Source organism: Podarcis melisellensis, assembly GCF_964234715.1.
Source record: "Podarcis melisellensis genome assembly, chromosome: 4".
Taxonomy (NCBI): domain Eukaryota; kingdom Metazoa; phylum Chordata; class Lepidosauria; order Squamata; family Lacertidae; genus Podarcis; species Podarcis melisellensis.
Genome location: NC_138531.1, coordinates 16,920,579 through 16,939,997, shown reverse-complemented (window position 1 = coordinate 16,939,997; position 19,419 = coordinate 16,920,579).

Sequence of the window (19,419 nt, the reverse complement as noted above, 5' to 3'; positions counted from 1 at the left end):
TCTTCAGTTTAAGCTTGAATTTTGCTATAAGAAGCTGATGATCTGAGCCACAGTCAGCTCCAGGTCTTGTTTTTGCTGACTGTATAGAGCTTCTCCATCTTTGGCTGCAGAGAATATAATCAATCTGATTTCGATGCTGCCCATCTGGTGATGTCCATGTGTAGAGTCGTCTCCTGTGTTGTTGGAAAAGCGTGTTTGTGATGACCAACTTGTTCTCTTGGCAGAACTCTATTAGCCTTTGCCCTGCTTCGTTTTGATCTCCAAGACCAAACTTGCCAGTTGTTCCTTTTATCTCTTGACTCCCTACTTTAGCATTCCAATCCCCTATAATGAGAAGAACATCCTTCTTTGGTGTCACTTCTATAAGGTCTTGTAAGTCTTCATAGAATTGGTCAATTTCAGTTTCTTCAGCACAAGTAGTTGGTGCATAAACTTGGATTACTGTGATGTTAAAAGGTCTGCCTTGGATTCGTATCGAGATCATTCTATCATTTTTGAGATTGCATCCCAGTATAGCTTTCGCCACTCTTTTGTTGACTATGAGGGCCACTCCATTTCTTTTACGGGTTTCTTGCCCACAGTAGTAGATATGATGGTCATCCGAACTGAATTCACCCATTCCCGTCCATTTTAGTTCACTGATGCCCAGGATGTCAATATTTATTCTTGCCATCTCATTTTTGACCACCTCCAACTTACCCAGGTTCATGGTTCTTACATTCCAGGTTCCTATGCAATATTTTTCTTTACAGCATTGGACTTTCCTTTCGCTTCCAGGCATATCCGCAACTGAGCGTCCTTTCGGCTTTGGCCCAGCCGCTTCATCAGCTCTGGATCTACTTGTACTTGCCCTCCGCTCTTCCCCAGTAGCATGTTGGACGCCTTCCGACCTGAGGGGCTCATCTTCCAGCGTCATATCTTTTATATGCCTGTTGTCTTTGTCCATGGAGTTTTCTTGGCAGGGATACTGGAGTGGCTTGCCGGTTCCTCCTCCAGGTGGATCACGTTTGGTCAAAACTCTCCACTATGACCTGTTCATCTTGGGTGCCCTGCTCGGCATAGTTCATAGCTTCTCTGAGTTCTTCAAGCCCCTTCGCCACGGCAAGGCAGTGATCCATGAAGGGGCAGTGCCCAAATCTAGCAGGTGGCCGACAGAGCTATCTCCTTAGTGGTGGAGATCAGGAGTGGGATGCCAGCATCCCTAAGAAAACATTTATATTTTAAAACATAAAAATAAAATTGTAATGGGAAATAAGCAAAGTATGATCCATCTCATGCAGACATCAGGGAGTTTAAATAAATATACATTGACAATCTATATTTAATGTTTCTGGAATAATAAAGTTGAACATTTGGGGAGGAGCTGAGAGTGCTAATGGCATCTGTATTATACGAAACTGACAGGTAAGTGATTCAGTGTCCTGAAAAGAAAAGCTATTAACTCTTATATGTATTCAATAAAAGTACCTCTTCCGCATCTGCATACTAAGGGCTTTTAAATCCTTCTGTTTGGGTGGTTTTCAACCATCTTGGGAAATGGTTGTCACCAGAAATGCACTCAGCATTGTTTATTTTATATCTCATCACTTCCTGAGTCATAAAAACAATATTAAATCATAAATACACTTGTATGCTTTGAAATCTACTCTGTAAGTTACAGGAAGGAGGAAAGGCTTTGACTGCATTCTTCAACTGTTGTGAATCGGTGTACCAAACATTACTTGACTGCATGGCTACTCCTGTAAAGCCAAGGTTTTCCATTTTCAACATAGGATGTAAGAAGACATTGTTTTCTGTTCTGCCTTGTGTTTGACATACAGTGGTACCTCTGGTTAAGACCTTAATTTGTTCCGGAGGTCCTTTCTTAACCTGAAACTGTTCTTAACCTGAGGTACCACTTTAGCTAATGGGGCCTGCCGCTGCTGCCGCACCGCCACCACGCGATTTCTGTTCTCATCCTGAGGTAAAGTTCTAAAGTACTACTTCCAGGTTAGCAGAGTGTGTTACCTGAAGCATTTGTAACCTGAAGCGTTTGTAACCCGAGGTACCATTGTATGCAGCACTACTTCTGTTCGACTGCAGTTCATCTTTCACCCAAAACTACACTACTCATCTCGCAGCCCACTGTGGGAAAATAGGGAAATTACATTGTCATTATTGTTGCAAAAGTTGGGTGCCAGCCCCACTCTCTGCCAAGCGATAGCAAGATCCCAGGGGGTTCTAGGCATTCCCCTAGGGTCTGTGTTCCTTTGGAGAATTAAGGCATAGCAGAGACTGTCGTAGCTTTAAAAAATATGGTTATTCATCTGTGCAGTCTGCATGGAGGGAGTCCATATTTTACAGCACGGTCATTTCAAGAGGAGGTTGTACCCCACAATAGTGAAGCCCTGGAGTCCAGGGCATTTCTCCCAGTTATTCTTCAGCCAGCCTGCCCAAGATGGATGCCAGTCTTTTTTCTCTCCCTTCTTCTTCCCAGAACACCCTGCTAAAAGCTTTCTTTTCCTGTCGCCTCAAACCCAGTTACCCTGGCAACCTTCCAAATCTCTGTTCATACCTCAGGGCAAAGAGGGAGGACTGTCCCCTCGCATTGCCAATGGCTCTCAATGTCCCTGTATTGTTTCTTAATGGCTCTAGCTTGGCCAGGTCATTTTGCATAGCCCAGAAATTCCTACGCAGATTGTATTTCTCCCTTCACGTCCCAAATAATCAAAATCCTACCATTTATTTATTGCAAGGGTTTAGGGAGGAGGGTACACCAAATTACTCCACCCCATTCATTTCAGTGCAGGGGGGGGGGGCGCAGAATGCAGATCCAGGGTTTGGTGGTGGTGAATAATCTATTACATATTTTTTGCGACTCAAAAGCACCAGCAGAAGTGAATGCAAATCCTATTCACAGAACTGATTTCCGCCCCAGATGCAGGACCAATTAAGCAAACATCAGCAATTTCCTCCCTGGTTTCTGTTTTTGCTGAAATTCTCCTACATCGCTACTTCCTAGTTTGAATTTGTAGACACTTGAGTTCTTGTAGCACTCATCTGAGGCTCCATTTTTGTGAATAACTTACCTTTGTGAGCTCTCAGACAAATCTATTGGCTGCTGCTTGGAAGAGGCAGCTGGAATGGGTGGTCTAGCAAGACAAGTTCTTGATGGGGTTCTTATTACAGCTTCAGCCTTATCTAATTCCCCCCAGTAAAATAAAATGCATGCTTTACAAAATGCATGCCTTCCTGTTCTTGAAGAAAGGTTCTCATTTTGTTTTCATTTTAACTTACCGTGTTTTTATTTTTACCTTCAGAAGTTCCACCTTTGAGTCACTAAATCTGCCCTAGATATTCAGTAATGACAGCCATTGCTGCTTGCATCTGTAATAGGACAGGAGAGTGATTGGTAGAATAAGTGAATCCTCCCATGTTATTTCTCCCGCATCATAAAACTTGTGCCTGATATATTAATATCCGCCAGCTGAAGCCCTTATGAATAACCTTTCCCCATCTCCTCTCACCTACAGATAAATGAGATTATGCAGAGTGATGGTAGGTCTCTTGCAGCTCACGCAAAGCATTTAGCCAAAAAGCCTAGGCACAATATTGACACATTCCTTGTGCATGGTATAATTTCAAAAGTTTGACTATTCACGTCTCTCTTTTTGATAGTACAGCTACAGTGCACACAATGCGCATTAAATGTCAAGGCCCTTAATTCAGAAAGCAGGTTAAGGTGTCATCATGTTCCATTTGCTAAAAGGTGCTTTCAAAAATACAGGCACCAGTCAGAAAATTAACACACTCTTGAATGGAAGGCTGTGGGAATAGTTATTTCTCCCACCCACCCAATTTCAGGGGTTATAAAAGACAGTTCTTTACTCGGCCAAACATAGCTGGGATTTTGCTCTTTTATTTACCAGTCACATCACTTCTGGAGTTCCTTTCCTCTCTCGTGTGCATTCCAGTGGATAAAAGGTAAAGGTACCCCTGACCATTAGGTCCAGTTGTGGCCAACTCTGGGGTTGTGGCGCTCATCTCGCTTTATTGGTCAAGGGAGCCGGCGTACAGCTTACAAGTCATGTGGCCAGCATGACTAAATCGCTTCTGGTGAACCAGAGCAGCGCATGTAAATCCCGTTTACCTTCCCACAGGAGCAGTACCTATTTATCTACTTGCACTTTGATGTGCTTTCAAACTGCTAGGTTGGCAGGAGCAGGGACCGAGCAACAGGAGCTCACCCTGTCGCAGGGATTCAAACCACCGACCTTCTGATCGGCAAGTCCTAGGTTCTGTGGTTTAACCCACAGTGCCACCCGCGTCCCATAATTCCAGTGGATGGATTGCTGCAAACATATTTTATCTGACAGAAGAAATATATAATTGTATTTATTTGCTACGTTTATATCTCACCTTTTCTGCAAGGCACACTCCAAGACAGTGCACATGTTCTCCCCTTCCATGTCTTAGCCATACAGCACTCCTCTAAGGCTCCCCAATCTGGTCTGAGGTTCCCCATCCTGAACTACCTGGTCTGGCAATTTCAACTTCTCCTTGATCCGTATTCCTCCCTCCTCTCCCACCTTGCTTTTCTCCAAGAAGTTAGAGCCTCCAGAAGCATTGACTGTTGCTTCCATCATCATGTTCTATTCCCTAAACTAAAAGCTGCCATGGTTTGGTGGTGGTCAGTTCCCCCTTGCTGCCACAGGTGCATTAATGGACTTCCTTGGAAGGTGGTGGACTCTCCTTCATTGGAGGTTTTTCATTAGAGGTCTAGTGGCCACCTGCCAGGGATTCCTTAGCTGTGATTTCTGCATTGCATGGGGTTGGACTAGGTGACACTTGAAAGGTACTTTCCCACCTTATGATTCTATGACTCCATGTGATTACTGTAAAGTATAATTGTTTAATCACACACAAAAACGGAAAGTACTTCTTTGTGCATTGCTAAGGGTTTAACATTGGAAAATTCCATTGGGGTATGCTAAAGCAAAGTAAAGCATCTAAATGGCTTAACTGTTGGTGCTCCTTGCTAGCTCACATGTGGTGTTTAACCTTGGATCATACAAGTGAAGTATTTAGTTGCATACCACGATTTTGAAGTTGCCTTTGGTCTTTTGTTCCCAGCCACGGTGGGAGAAAGATGTGCTAATGAAGTCTCTCTGAAAGGGAGAGAAATCAGCCTGATCTAATCTGATCTGCTGGTGACATTGTCTGCAAACTGTTATCTATAGCAGTCTCACTGCTACAGGTACATTTTTGTCCAGCCTATCTGTTTATGGCTCAGTAAAGTTAGCTGAGCTGAGCCTGAATTCAGCCTGCTTTATCCAACCACTTCTGCTAACATTAGAAAGGATTACAATGTCTTCTCTAGAGTGGTCCAATTGTTCTTCTGCTCATCTATAATGGATACAACAGTGGATGCGTTTTGGATTTGGTTGACTGCCAAGATCAAATAATCGTCAGCATCGAACAGCTTCACAGTAACGTGGGGTTTGGTTGATGTAAATTGAGACACTACTTAGATGATTATTAATTCAGTGATTTAAGTAATCTCAAAGAAGATTTAAAGGCAAGTCTATCAAATTCACACTTTCTGAGATGATGAGAGAACCAAAACTCAGCCATCCCTTGAAATCTGAACTTACTGAATTTTGAAATGCAGTTCTCCAACAGGGTTGCCATATTTCAAAAAGAGAAAATCCAGACACTGCTTTGAGCTTTTGTGGGAAAAGTTGTTGAGCTCTTTTGGCAAAATCACAAAAAATAATAAATGAAGTTTTTGAGCTATTTTTAAAAAGCAAAGAAGACACTTGTGATTTCCGCCCAGACACTGCTCCCGACTGCAGTATTCCGGCTATTTTCCAGTGAAACAGTGTTTATGAAAATGCATATATTACGCAGAAGTGTGCATAAACATATTGAAAATATTTAAAAATATTTAAAAATAAGATAGAAAAAATGCATTTCATTAGGAGAAATTGCTTGTAAATATGTGTACATTGATCAAAGCTGCATGCAAAAAACATGAGTTTTGGACTAAAATGCTGAAGAATTGTCTTTTGGACTTTTTAAAAACATAATTGCAGATTGCTGCAGAGCTGAATTTAAGATCTGAAAAACAACAACGTGAGAGAGCCTTTCATTCCTAGTTGGACTACAACTCCCATCATCTCTAACCATTCACTCTCCTGGCTGGAGCTGATGGAAACAACAGTCTAACAAGTTTCCGAAGGCATCAGTTTGGGGACATATTGTGTAGATCATGCCATGCTGCAGAATACTATGTACAAGTAGGTCCTATTGAGTTGAATTGGAGCTGACTTCCAAGTAGGTGTGTCTAGAAATGCAATCTTAATCACTCAATAAGCAGTGGCAGAATGTGAGGGGAGAAACTCATTACATATTTCCATTTGCTAAAACCTGAAACATGCTCACCAGCAAGGAAGTGGATGTTTTCAAGCAGTCTGATGAATGTTCATGGTTGAGTGGACTATTCTTATAGAACAGTAATTGATAGTATGTTTCCTGCTAATTCGGTCATTTAATTTAAGTCAATTTGGATATGCAGAAAATATTAAAAATAAATTTAAGGAACAGCAGAAAGAGGGGGAAGGGAGCCAAGTTTTGAAATGTTAAAATGATTGTAAAATAAGTGAAACATATAAACCTGAAAAGCATAAATAAAATTTAAAAACCAAACAAACCCAGTTTTATTTTTATTTTTCTTAAAAACTTTTACATCCATAGTTGATTTCTCCATATAGGGACTGTGTTAATTATTCAGTAATAAATAATTTCTAGATCTCTTTCCTATGATAAATCAGGACTTCTTCTTTTTCTGCCCCAATGGAATGGCACTTCTTTTTTTCTTCAATGAAATTGGGTTACTCAGATCTAACCAAAAATCCCATATGTCACCTTCTCTGTCTCTCTCCATAACAGGCAGACAGGGAGATACTAATTTTCAGTTGAAACCAAAATCCTCATGTGGCTGCTCAGCTCTTTCATCATTTTCAGACGTCTGTTTTCCTCTCAAGGCCACACCAGGATCAAAACAACAGTCAGCTTCTATGGTTCTCAGATGGTCAACTGCTATACAGATTTCCCAAAAAAGTATCATCCCAGACAATATGGCTGCCTTCCTGCTTCCTTCTGTATGGCATGAAAGTGGCCAAATTAGCCACTTCATCTCAGTCTTGTGGCAATTTAAACAGCCTGCAGGGACAAAAATTCACTGCTGGGGTGAAGCCACCCCCCCTCCGCTGCAGAGGACCACCTTGCCCCAAAGGGTCTTCTGCAAGGGTGGGCTTCCCTCTTGCCCTGATTGCTTTTGTTCATCCCATCACAGAGGTGCCAACTTGCAAGGGAAATTGGGGTGATGATGTGCCTGTGACATCATGCATGTAAATTCAGGAATTTGGGAGGATGCAGTGGCAACACAGCTGTAATGATCTCAGGCAAGCAAGCAAGCTCCAGTAAGAAGTAAGGACTCTCCGGTACTTTTATGTTACAGTTATTTACAAAAACACATCCAGAGCATGGCTTCTCACCTGCTCACATTGACGAGAGTTGGTCAGTCTGAATCTCCACCCCTTTCACAGCAGGAAGGATGCCAAATCCCCACCCTTCCCCTCTTGCCCTTCTGTTGTCCTCTGACCTTATCCAGTCTCCTGGAATGGGGACTGAGAGGCTGGTCTTCCCCCTCCAAACTTCTACTCAACACACTCTCAGTCCTCTGCTTATCTGCTGATTGCCTTGCAATGCTCTGACTGCCTCCTAACTCTCCCACTTCTTGAGAGCTAACAGTGTCATTTCTGGGAAATGATATATAATGAATTGAAGAGAATGTTTAAAGTAACTTAAAAAAAAAACAACAACAACCAGCAGAAGCTTTTTTATTAGGTGTGACAGGAACAGAAATTTCCAAAGAACAGAAGAAATTATTTATGTACGCCACAACAGCAGCCCAGGTCCTGTTAGCCCAAAGATGGAAAGAAGAACAGTTGCCAACAATAGAAGAATGGCAAACAAAATTTATGGAAATATTGTAAACAAGTTGTTACATTGTCAGGGTTCAAGTAAGCACTTGTAAGTAAAGGAACTATAAAAAGTCAAGGAGTAACAATTGGATAAAAATGATAACAAAATGCAGAGATTGATGTAAGATGTAAAGAACCAGTAGAAGGGGGTGGAAGGAACTCTGGTGGTTCAAAGAACCTCAAAAGAAGGCTTGTAAAATAGAAGGATTCCTTATTAGAAGTTCAAATGTTAGATTGTGGTTTGATTATTGTATCCTTATTGTTTACTATCTGTGAAAATTAATAAAAAATATTTACAAAAAAGAGAACTACCAGTGTCTTCTTCGGGAACGGGGGGGGGGGGTCGAACTACCCCTTCTCAACTCTATCATCCAGCTCTCATCTGCAGAGTCTCTCTCTCTCTCTCTCACTTAGCTCAATTTCTGAGTCTGACTTTTCCCCTGTGCTTGGGTGAGCTACGTTCCTGTCAATACCTTCAGTGGCTGGTAGCTGCTCCTCTCTGCTCCTCTCTGCCATTGCCACTGGCTGGGAGCTGCTTCCCCATCTTTCCCTTACGTGGCAGGAAAAGGAGGAACCACTGGCCACTGAAGCTGTGCCATGCTCAGCTCTGTACTTGGCCTCCTATGCCCCCTGATTTTTTAAACTTTGCTCCCCCTCAAAAAGAGATTCAGGGCCCCCAAGAGCTGGGCCCCTAGGAATTGGTATCTATGTCCCATCACCTGATCTCAAATGTTCCCCACATTCCATGATTCTCTTCCGGCTGTGTGACTCTTTCTGTATACCAGTTGAACTGACATGAATTCCCCCACAAATAATCATTCAGATGGTAATTCACCAAGGGTGCTGAGAATGTTCTCTTACACCATTCTCCACTGTGGCAAGAGAGATGTGTTTTGTGTGAGCATAGATCTCCATCTGCCACAGACTGCAATAGCACTTCTGTGCCCTCGCAGGGCTCTGGACAGCAGCCAAAAGACCTACTTTCAAGTGTTTGGAAATCACAAACGAAAGCTCTATATAGCTCCATTAAGTATTAAGTGATAATGCAATAAAACAACTCTGGGGGTTGTACAATAAAAGAGAATTACAAAATTAAACCGTTCAGCCAGAAACATTCACAGCTTTCCAGATGTTTGGAAATATAAACAGATATCTTCAGCAAGACACCTCATTCTCTGTTCCAAGGTTAAGATGCTCTCATCCGCTGAGATTGCATTGAACTTCATTCTTCGGGAACTGAATATATCTACTCTGTGGCACGTTTCCATGTACAGGGTGAAATACCTGCTATAAGGTAAAAGGTAAAAGCGACTATGGGCTCATCTCGCTTTCAGACCGAGGGAGCTGGTGTTTGTCAATAGACCTGGTTCATGTGGCCAGCATGACTAAACCACTTCTGGTGCAATGGAACAAAGTGCATGGAAATGCCATTTACCTTCCTCCCACAGCAGTATCTATTTATTTACTTACACTGGCGTGCTTTTGAACTGCTAGGTTGGCAGGAGCTGGGGCAGAGCAACGGGAGCTCACCCCATCACGGGGATTCAAACCGCCGACCTTCTGATCTGCAAGCCCAAGAGGGTCAGTGGTTTAGACCACAGCGCCACCTGTGTCCACCTGCTTATAGGTGTTGGGGTGCTATTGGTTTAGCACTGGTGCTATTCACAGAGCTTTGCAATACAATCTTTTTGAGGGTTTGGGTTTTTCAGGAAGAAAGAATCTGTACATTATGGATGTTCTGACTATGATTTTATTATTATTATTTTCAGGGACAATCAGTTTCCACCCTCAGCTCATAAAATAGTTACTCTATAGCACTTTTATCAGTTACACCAGGGGTAGGCAACCTAAGCCCAGGGGCCGGATGTGGCCCATTCACCTTCTCAATCCAGCCCGCGGACGGTCTGGGGATCAGCGTGTTTTTACATGAGTAGAATCTGTCCCTTTATTTAAAATGCATCTCTGGGTTATTTGTTGGGCCTGCCTGGTGTTTTTACATGAGTAGAATGTGTGATTTTATTTAAAATGCATCTCTTGGTTATTTGTGGGGCATAAGAATTTGTTCATCCCCCCCCCAAAAAAACACCAAAATAGTCTGGCCCACCACATAGGCTGAGGGATGGTGGACCGACCCACGGATGAAAAAGGTTGCTGAACCCTGAGTTACATACTCAAAAAGTAATCCTTCAGGAGCAAGGCTGGAGCTCATCATGAACCTCTCCCTTGTTCTCTTAGAATGGTAATGGTGCCTGACTGAGAGGTGCTGGTACTGAGCTCTGGCTGGGGAAAAAAAGCCCTGCTCTGGAGTAAGGTCAGCCCACCTAAGTCCTATTAAACCAGGGGTGGGAAACCTTTGCAGTGTTGTGCACCAGATCTTCTACAGGATTGACCTCCTGGGCCAAATTTGACAGATGGGTTGTGTCATCCACTTGTCAGTCATCCACAGTGATGTCAGGTGATTTGACATTTTAAAGTCCCTAAGTTGGGAATTCAAAGCACTATGCTAAAGGGGGGGTGGGGTTCATTTTAGCAGTTGTTTCAATGCCAAACACTTTCTGATCACAAGGCTTTCTCCTTCATTTTAGCAGGGGGTTCAATGTGCTGGGTTCTGATGAACTGAGCAGGATGTGATGAGCAGGGGCTCAATTCTGCTGTGTTGGCTGTTTGTCCCTGTCCCCACATTGGTGCTGCTTTTACTGCAAAGGGGCATAGAGATAAAAACTTCTGGATTGAATCCAATAAGTCATACTCAGAGTAGATGGCAAATATTGTTTCACATCCAATGGAGGTGCATGTGTAAAAAGCCTAATTTAAACTCACATCACCTAGGTCATAAATAGCAAACCTGTAGCTCTCTAGGTGGACCCCAGCTCCCACAATCCCTAACCATTGGTCATGCTGGTTGGGGCTGATGGAAACTGGAGCCCAGTAACATTTGGAGGGGCACTAGGTTGGGTACCCTGAGTTGGATGGTGTAGGGGTGTGTTTAGAAACTAGGAGAGGATATCTTAGATATTATCCTTCCTTACTCATGTTTGTGAGTTCAGCAGAGTACAACCCTTTGTCAGCAAAACTAGGGAAGCTGTTGAAGCTTTATTGCATACTGGATTTCCTGGTATTTCCCCCTTTTCTCCCCTTTAAAACAATAAACATGCAAAACAGCCTTCTTTTAAGATAGATTTACACACTCAGTTTCACAGTAGCAGTCTTGAGGCAGGCTTAAAATGTAGTTACAGAAATATATCATGGTTTAGATTAGAATCGGCATCTGAGCTGTGACTCAGACTCCGCACGTGTCCTACATTCCTAGTCATTGATGAAGCACCAAAGAGAAGAGATCAAGTACACTTCCGGAGGCGGCGCGAAGGGTAATGGCTGCCCTTTCCTAACCGGGAAGGGAACTCCGTTCGAGATCGGGTCGTCCGCTACGGCGAAGCGGAGACCCACACCGGAAAACTGCAGGCGGCAGAAGCCTGCAGTCTTGGGACCCGGCGGGCGCCAGGAGCTGCCCCCGAAACGTTGAAGGAACCCCGTAAGGGGCTCCGGATCGCGGAGGAGGCAGCGGCGCTGAGGGTCGTTCCGCGATCGGCGGAGCGAAGCCGTTGCCGGTGAGCGCTGACCTTTCTTCCTGGATTTGGCACTTTGAAAAACAGCAACCCGTGAGTAACAGAGACTTTCAATCAATTTGAGACCAAAAGGCAATTGAATTTGGCTGAAAGCGGAGGACGAAAAGAAAAAGGAAGTCCGTCTTCCGCCGCCATTGAACTTCAAAGCAAAGAGCTGGAGGAGTGGAGGCTGTAAGTGAATCTTTTGTTGATTGGATCTGAGCATTTACTGAACTGTATCTAAAGGCAGAAAAGGAGTGTAAGCATTGGATTTATGAGTTAGCATGGACTGTGAAATCTTCCTCTGTTGAAGTTACAATTTTAAGAAGGAAACCAGGGGCTGGAACTGCCTGGTAACAGTAGCAATCAGTTTGCAGACCCAAGCACTTTGATACATAAATTGGAAAAATTTGAGAGGTTTGGACTTTGTTACTTTATAACATCAACTGAAGTACCAGCAAGCACTGTTTTGAGACATTGTGTTTTTATAACACCAACTCTGCTAAAAATTTAACATTTGAAGGCTTTTGGACACTAATTTTTTTTATTTTTTGGGTAATCCTCCCTGAAAGACATTTTAAGCTCCCCCTAGAGGTTTTTGGACTTAACAGCAGTGATATTGTTTTACTTTCTATTTCTTGCCCTGTCGGCTGAGTGCTGCACCTAGGCTGTCTTTCTCTCATGGGAACAACGCAGCTTGACCTTGAATACCAGATAAGTTTGGAATGAGTGGTGCAAAGAAAAAGGAGACCAAAGAAAAAGAACAAAGACCAAGAACGAGACAAACAACTCTAGCCTCAACCTTACAACAACGCAGATCGTCTGTGCCTATTTTGCACTCTGAGGAAGAAGCTGCCTCCTTGCCACAGGCAGGGGGAGGAGAGACAGAGGATTTACAATTGGAGGATATGGCCTCAGGATCAGCTGCTTCCATCTTAGAAAAAATCTATGAAAAATTGGAATCTTTGGATAAGAGAGTGGAATCTTTGGACAAAAAGGCTGATGAGCAAACTGCGAAAATAGACCAGAACACAGAATGCCTAAATAGATTAACTGGGCAAGTGGCACAGAACACTCAATCGATTGCAAAATTGGAGGAGGCTTCAGGGGAAAACAGGAAGTTGGTTGAAGACACTAGCCAAAGGCTTGGAAAGTTAGAAAAAGAGGTAAGACCACTCAATAAACAAGTAGGTGAACACCAGACCTATCTTTCGATGATTGAATTGAAAAATAGGGAGACCAATTTAAGGATAAGATCTGTACCCGAAGTAGAAGAGGACAAGCTGGCTGAGTTCCTGACCAAAATATTTTCTGAGCAGTGGAAACTTGAGGAAAAAGACTTTAAAATTATATCAGCTTTTAGACTGGGAAGACTGATAAGAAAAGACAAGCCCAGAGACTGCTTGATAACAGTGAAATCAAAGGAGGAAAGGGACAAGATTTTGGGCCTACATTACAGAAAATCACTGGACATTCTGGACAAAAGAATTGAAATTTATAAGGATATTCCTAGACAGCTTTTGGATTTGAGATCTGAATACTTGGAACTAGCAAAATTACTGAGGAGCAACTCAATCATCTTTAGGTGGGACTTCCCTCAAGGACTATCTTTTACTTTTAGAGGGAGGAAGATTAAAATTAGAACATTGGAAGACAGAGACAAATTTCTGAATCAGTACGGAGAAGACCTTCATAAAGGACTTGGATCATTGCCGGAGCCTGGAGCACCAAAGGAACCGGCACCCTTGGATTCTGAAGACAAAGTACCACCCCCTGAAAAATAACCAGATTTATACAGGATGTCTCTGCAACTTCTGAGCTGGAACATAAATGGCTGCAACATTCCGGAAAAAAGGAAGAAAATCTTTCATATATTAAAAAAGGAACAATTGGACATTATTTGTTTGCAAGAAACACATGTGACTAGGCTCCACAGAAAAGTTTTGGTAAATAAAAGACTTGGCCAGGAATTTATATCTTCAGATAGAGTAAAGAAGAGAGGGGTGGTGATATATGTAAAGGAGAGCCTTTCACCTAAATTATTATTTAAAGATGAACATGGCAGAATTTTGGCAGTCGAAATACAATATCAAGGAGAAAAAATTATGTTATTAGGAATCTACGCACCAAATGAAGGGAAATCGGAATTTTATAAGAAGTTGCATGAGAGCATGCTGGAGTATCTGGACTTTGACAACATCATTATGATGGGAGATATGAACGGGATTGTATAAACTAACATGGATAAGTCGCAAAGTCAAAAAGTTATTAAAGATGGCAGACTACCAAAGACATTTTTTTGAAATGACAGACAACATGGTTTGGATTGACATTTGGAGAATGAGAAACCCCTTGGGAAAGGAAGGAACATTCTTCTCTGAAGCCTATCTGACTTGGACAAGAATCGACCAAATATGGATTACTAGAGGTCTGGCACCTAAGGTCAGAAAAGTGGAAATCTGCCCAAAGACCTGCTCCGACCATAACGCTTTGAAAATGGATTTGACATTGTTACCAACCGGCTCCTTTCGATGGAAGATGAATGACAATTTATTCAGAGATCAGGAGATTACTAAAAAGGCCCAAAAAGTTTTGAAGGACTATTTTGAAATAAATTTGAACACAACGGTGGAAAAAAGAACAATTTGGGACGCAAGTAAAGCCGTGATGAGAGGGTTCTTAATACAACAGAATGCCATTAAGAAAAGGAAGCAAAATGAAAAGAAAGATAAGATTTTGGAGAAAATAAAAGAATTAGAGAAGAAGCTAAGAGTAAATCCGAAGTCACAGCCGATTCTGAGAGAAATTAAACTTCACCAGGCACAATATTCTAAACTGATAAATCAGGAAATAGAATGGAAGATTAAATCAATGAAACAAAAAACGTTCGAATTGGCAAATAAATGTGGGAAACTGCTGGCTTGGCAGTTGAAGAAGAGACAGAAGCTGAATATAGTAACAAATTTGGAAATTGAAGGAAGAAATATCCAGAACCCCGTGGAAATCAGAAAATCTTTCCAGAAATATTTCAAGAAACTATATACTCAAGGGCCGCAAAATGAGGTTGAGATTGAACAATTTTTGAAAAAAAAAAGTCTTAAAAAATTTACACAAGAAAATAGATTACTCCTGAATAGTCAAATAACACGACAAGAAATTGAACACGCCATTCAGAACATGAAACTGGGCAAATCTCCAGGGCCAGACGGCTTGACCTCCAAGTATTATAAGACAATGAGTGACTATTTGACTCAACCTTTGATGGAGGTCAGCAATGAAATTCTGCAGGGAAAGAAGGCGTCGGAATCGTGGAAGGAAGCTTTCATCACGTTGATACCAAAATCAGAAACTGAAAAGACACAAGAACTACCGCCCCATCTCCCTTTTAAATGTGGATTACAAAATATTTGCTGATGTTTTAGCAGGCAGACTTAAAAGAGCTTTAAATGAAGTAATTCATAAAGACCAGGCCGGCTTTCTCCCAGGTAGACATATGTTTGCAAACACAAGGAACATTATTGATATTTTGGAACTTTTGCAAACAAATATAAACACTAAAGCAGTGCTGATTTTTATAGACGCGGAGAAGGCCTTTGACAACATCTCCTGGAAATTCATGAAGGGAAACTTAAAAGAAATGGGAGCGGGGCGGGGTTTTGAAAATGGGATTGATGCAATATATTCAGAACAAAAAGCTAAATTGATAGTTAACAATGTGGTAACGGAAGAATTTAAAATTGAAAAAGTAACACGACAAGGCTGCCCGATTTCCCCTCTGCTGTTTATTTCAGTTCTGGAGGTGCTCTTGAACTTGATTAGAGGTGACCGGTTGGTGCAGGGGATTCAGGTCGGAGCGAAACAATATAAACTTAAAGCTTTCGCAGATGACTTAGTTTTGACACTGCAGGAGCCAGAATCTAGTACGAAAAGAGTATTGCAACTGATACATGATTTTGGTCAGGTGGCGGGATTTAAGTTAAATAAGCAAAAGACGAAGGTGTTAGGGAAAAATATGACAGACACAGAGTCAGAACAGTTTCAGAGAGAAACAGAATTATCATTGGTGAAGAAGGTAAAGTACCTAGGGGTCAACATAACAGCCAAAAATCTGAGTCTATTTAAGGATAATTATGAAAAATGCTGGTCTGAAATTAAGAGAGACTTGGATAGTTGGGCTAAACTGAAGCTTTCTTTGTTAGGCCGAATTGCTGCCATTAAGATGAATGTGCTGCCAAAGATGTTGTTTTTGTTTCAAACATTGCAAATTGTGGACAAAACGGAGTGTTTCCGGAGGTGGCAGAGAGATATTTCCAAATTCGTCTGGCAGGGCAAAAAGCCCAGAATCAAGTTTAAGATATTAACAGATGCAAAGGAAAGAGGGGGCTTTGCCCTGCCAGACTTAAGGTTATACTATGAAGCCGCAGCTTTCTGCTGGCTAAAAGATTGGCTACTTCTCGAAGACACTGATGTGTTAGACCTGGAAGGTTATAACAATGCTTTTGGTTGGCATGCATACTTGTGGTATGATAAGGTTAAGATCAATAAGGCCTTTAAGAACCATATTGTCAGAAAAGCAGTGTTTAATGTCTGGACAAAATATAAAGACTTACTGGAAAACAAAACTCCAAGGTGGCTCTCACCTTTGGAAGCTAAGGCCTGGAAAAGACCCAATATGGAAGCCTACTGGCCAAAATATTGGGAACTGTTAGAAAAAGACGGAGACAATTGGAAATTGCAGAGTATGGAGAAAATGAAGGATAAAGTGCGAGACTGGTTACATTACGCTCTGATTAAAGAAATTTTTAAAAGTGACAAGAAGCTAGGGTTTCAGGTGGAGAAATCGAAGTTGGAAACAGAATTGTTAGAACCAAAGACTAAGGTACTTTCAAGAATGTATAACTTGCTGTTGAAATGGAATACACAGGACGAAATGGTTAAGTCGGCTATGATAAAATGGGCGCAGGACATTGGGCATAACATTATGTTTGAGGACTGGGAAAGGTTGTGGACCACTGGGTTGAACTTTACTGCATGTAATGCTTTGAAAGAGAATGTAATGAAAATGATATACAGATGGTACACGACCCCAGTTAAACTTGCCAAAATATACCATTTGTCTGATAACAAATGTTGGAAATGTAAAGAAAATGAAGGAACATTCTTCCACCTCTGGTGGACTTGCCCTAAAGTGAAGGCCTTCTGGGAAATGATATATAATGAGTTGAAAAAGGTATTTAAGTATACCTTCACCAAGAAACCAGAGGCCTTCCTTCTGGGCATTGCCGACCAGAAGGTGCTAAAGAAAGATAGAACATTTTTTATGTATGCAACAACAGCAGCAAGGATATTACTCGCTAAGAACTGGAAAACTCAAGATCTACCCACACTGGAAGAATGGCAGATGCAACTGATGGACTATATGCAACTGGCGGAGATGACTGGCAGAATTCGAGACCTGGGAGAAGAAAGGATTGAAGAAGATTGGAAGAAATTCAAGACTTATCTACAGAAACATTGTGATTTAGTGGAATGTTAAGATGGATGCTTGGTTATAAATAATTGGCCATCACTAAAATAGATCAGAATTTGATGATAAGAGAGATTAAAAGAAACAAATTGGTAGGAGAATTATTTTATTGTATTTAAATAAGTGGTTACAATTTGGAAATAAGACGATAATTTGCTTGACAAAAATTTATTAATGATGCAAGTGGGAGCGGGAGATGTGAGGAAGTTTAAGGATGGTATTTTGTTAAAACAAAGCAACACTGTTTATTATCATTGTATTCTTTTTTCTAAAAACTTCAATAAATATTTATTAAAAAAAAAGAGAAGAGATCAAGTAGCTGGGGTCAGAGAGAGAGCAGTCCAGGGACATGACCAGCTTATATAAATTGCTCCCCTTTACCTGGCTGGGCAGGGTGGGACTGGCTCTTACAAGGAGGATTTCCTGTAGACTCTGTGAGATCCAGATTCCTCTGTCTGTGTATCTTTTCTAGCAATCAGAAGCAGTTGGTTTTGACTTCCTTCTTTTAGGTATCCCACAGGTGGACCCAACAACTGGTGTACATTTTGGTTTCAGCCTGGTTCTGACAGATATTGGATTGCACCTATTTCCATTCAGATAGATGTGCAATATGACTTTAGGTAAATAATTGGAAGGAACTTTTTTGGATTAAGTTGTACCAAATAAGACTTGGAAAATACATGCCATTGGAATGCTGTTCTGGATTATTAGATGCACTGTCCTTCTCTTCCCCATTCCCATGTTTTCAACGGTGCTGCAAAGTTGAATAGCATTCAAACAATTGCTTCTGGTACTCCTACAAAAAGGAGTTTCTTTTGCAATCAGCGCTTGAAGAGGGAACGTTCATAATCTCTCAGCAACTGTGTTGGGGAGTATGCTACACTTGTGACCAGAACATTATGAAAGCCACTCGATCTGGTAGAAATATGTAATGGACCAGAAGGAGGAGGGTTTCTCTCACTGTCATTAACTTGTAGGAAAGAGGAGGCTATGGTGTGTTTCCAGATGGTATTTTAATGGACTGGAGAAGCAGTTGGTCATACTACATGAGTTCCTGAAGCTTCTTGCATTTCCACACTGATATTTATCATTTATTTTAGAAGCAAAGTATATAAAAAAGCTGTGGAAATGCCAACACACCTTAATGTTATTGCTGGTGCTTCCGAGACATTAAATGAGACTCCAGTAGTCAGCGGATAGAGTACAACAACTGTAGAATGAGCGGGTGACTTAGATCAGGGAGTCTGAAGTCCTAACTATACATTATATTAATGGCATGATTAGCAATCGTGTCACTTAAAAAGAAAAAGAAGCAAGAAAACAGGACTCCCTTGAGGGGTGGGATTCTTCATTGTCAGCAGCCCAAACACAGAGAAGAATTTTAACTGTGCCTCTTGCAAACATAATCTTGGTAATAAATTTTTAAAAGGCCCACATTCTAATTCACAATGAACCTGGAGTGGGGAGGTTTTACTCCTCTCCTCATGTGTGGTGGTGCCAGGGCCAGCCCACCCATGAGGCAAGGTGAGGCAACCACCTCAGGTGGCAAGATCCACAGGGCAGCTGATCTTGCCTCCAAGGAACGCATCATTCTCTCTTTTTTAAAAAATCGTGATTTTTATTGAGTTTTCCATATTTCATTTCATTTTATCATGCGTATCATACATATCTTGAGCTTACATCACTACTCCAGACGAGTAACAACTTCCTTCCGTCACTCTTTCTGACTTTCCTACTATTTTAACATATTTATCACATTTCTATGATCACTTCTTTACCATATATAATCATTTAACAATCACCCTTTCATTTGTAAATTAGCGCCTTCTTTCCACATTACAAAACATTTCACGTTAATGCTACAAACGTTTTTAGGTGTTTACAATTTTCTTTCAAGTAATTTATAAATTCGCTCCAGTCCCTTTGAAATCTTTTGTCGGGTCTATTCCTAATTTTTTCCATCAACTTTGCCAGTTCCACATACTCTACCATCTTTATCTGCCAATCATCCAGGGTGGGGAGCTCTTGCTGTTTCCATCTTTGGGCTAGAAACGCATCATTCTCTGCTGTCACCGAGTTGCCAACAACAGTTGCAGTGCATTCACTGGAGACCAAATCTGCCCCAACCCTCACTTTTGGCCATATATGAACACTCCGAGAAGAGCATCTGATGAAGATCCAGAGGGTCAGGTGGTACTGTGTTTAAGTGCTCAGTTCCCAGTGCCTCCCTGTCACAGTGTGGTCCCGTTGTGTCTGAAGA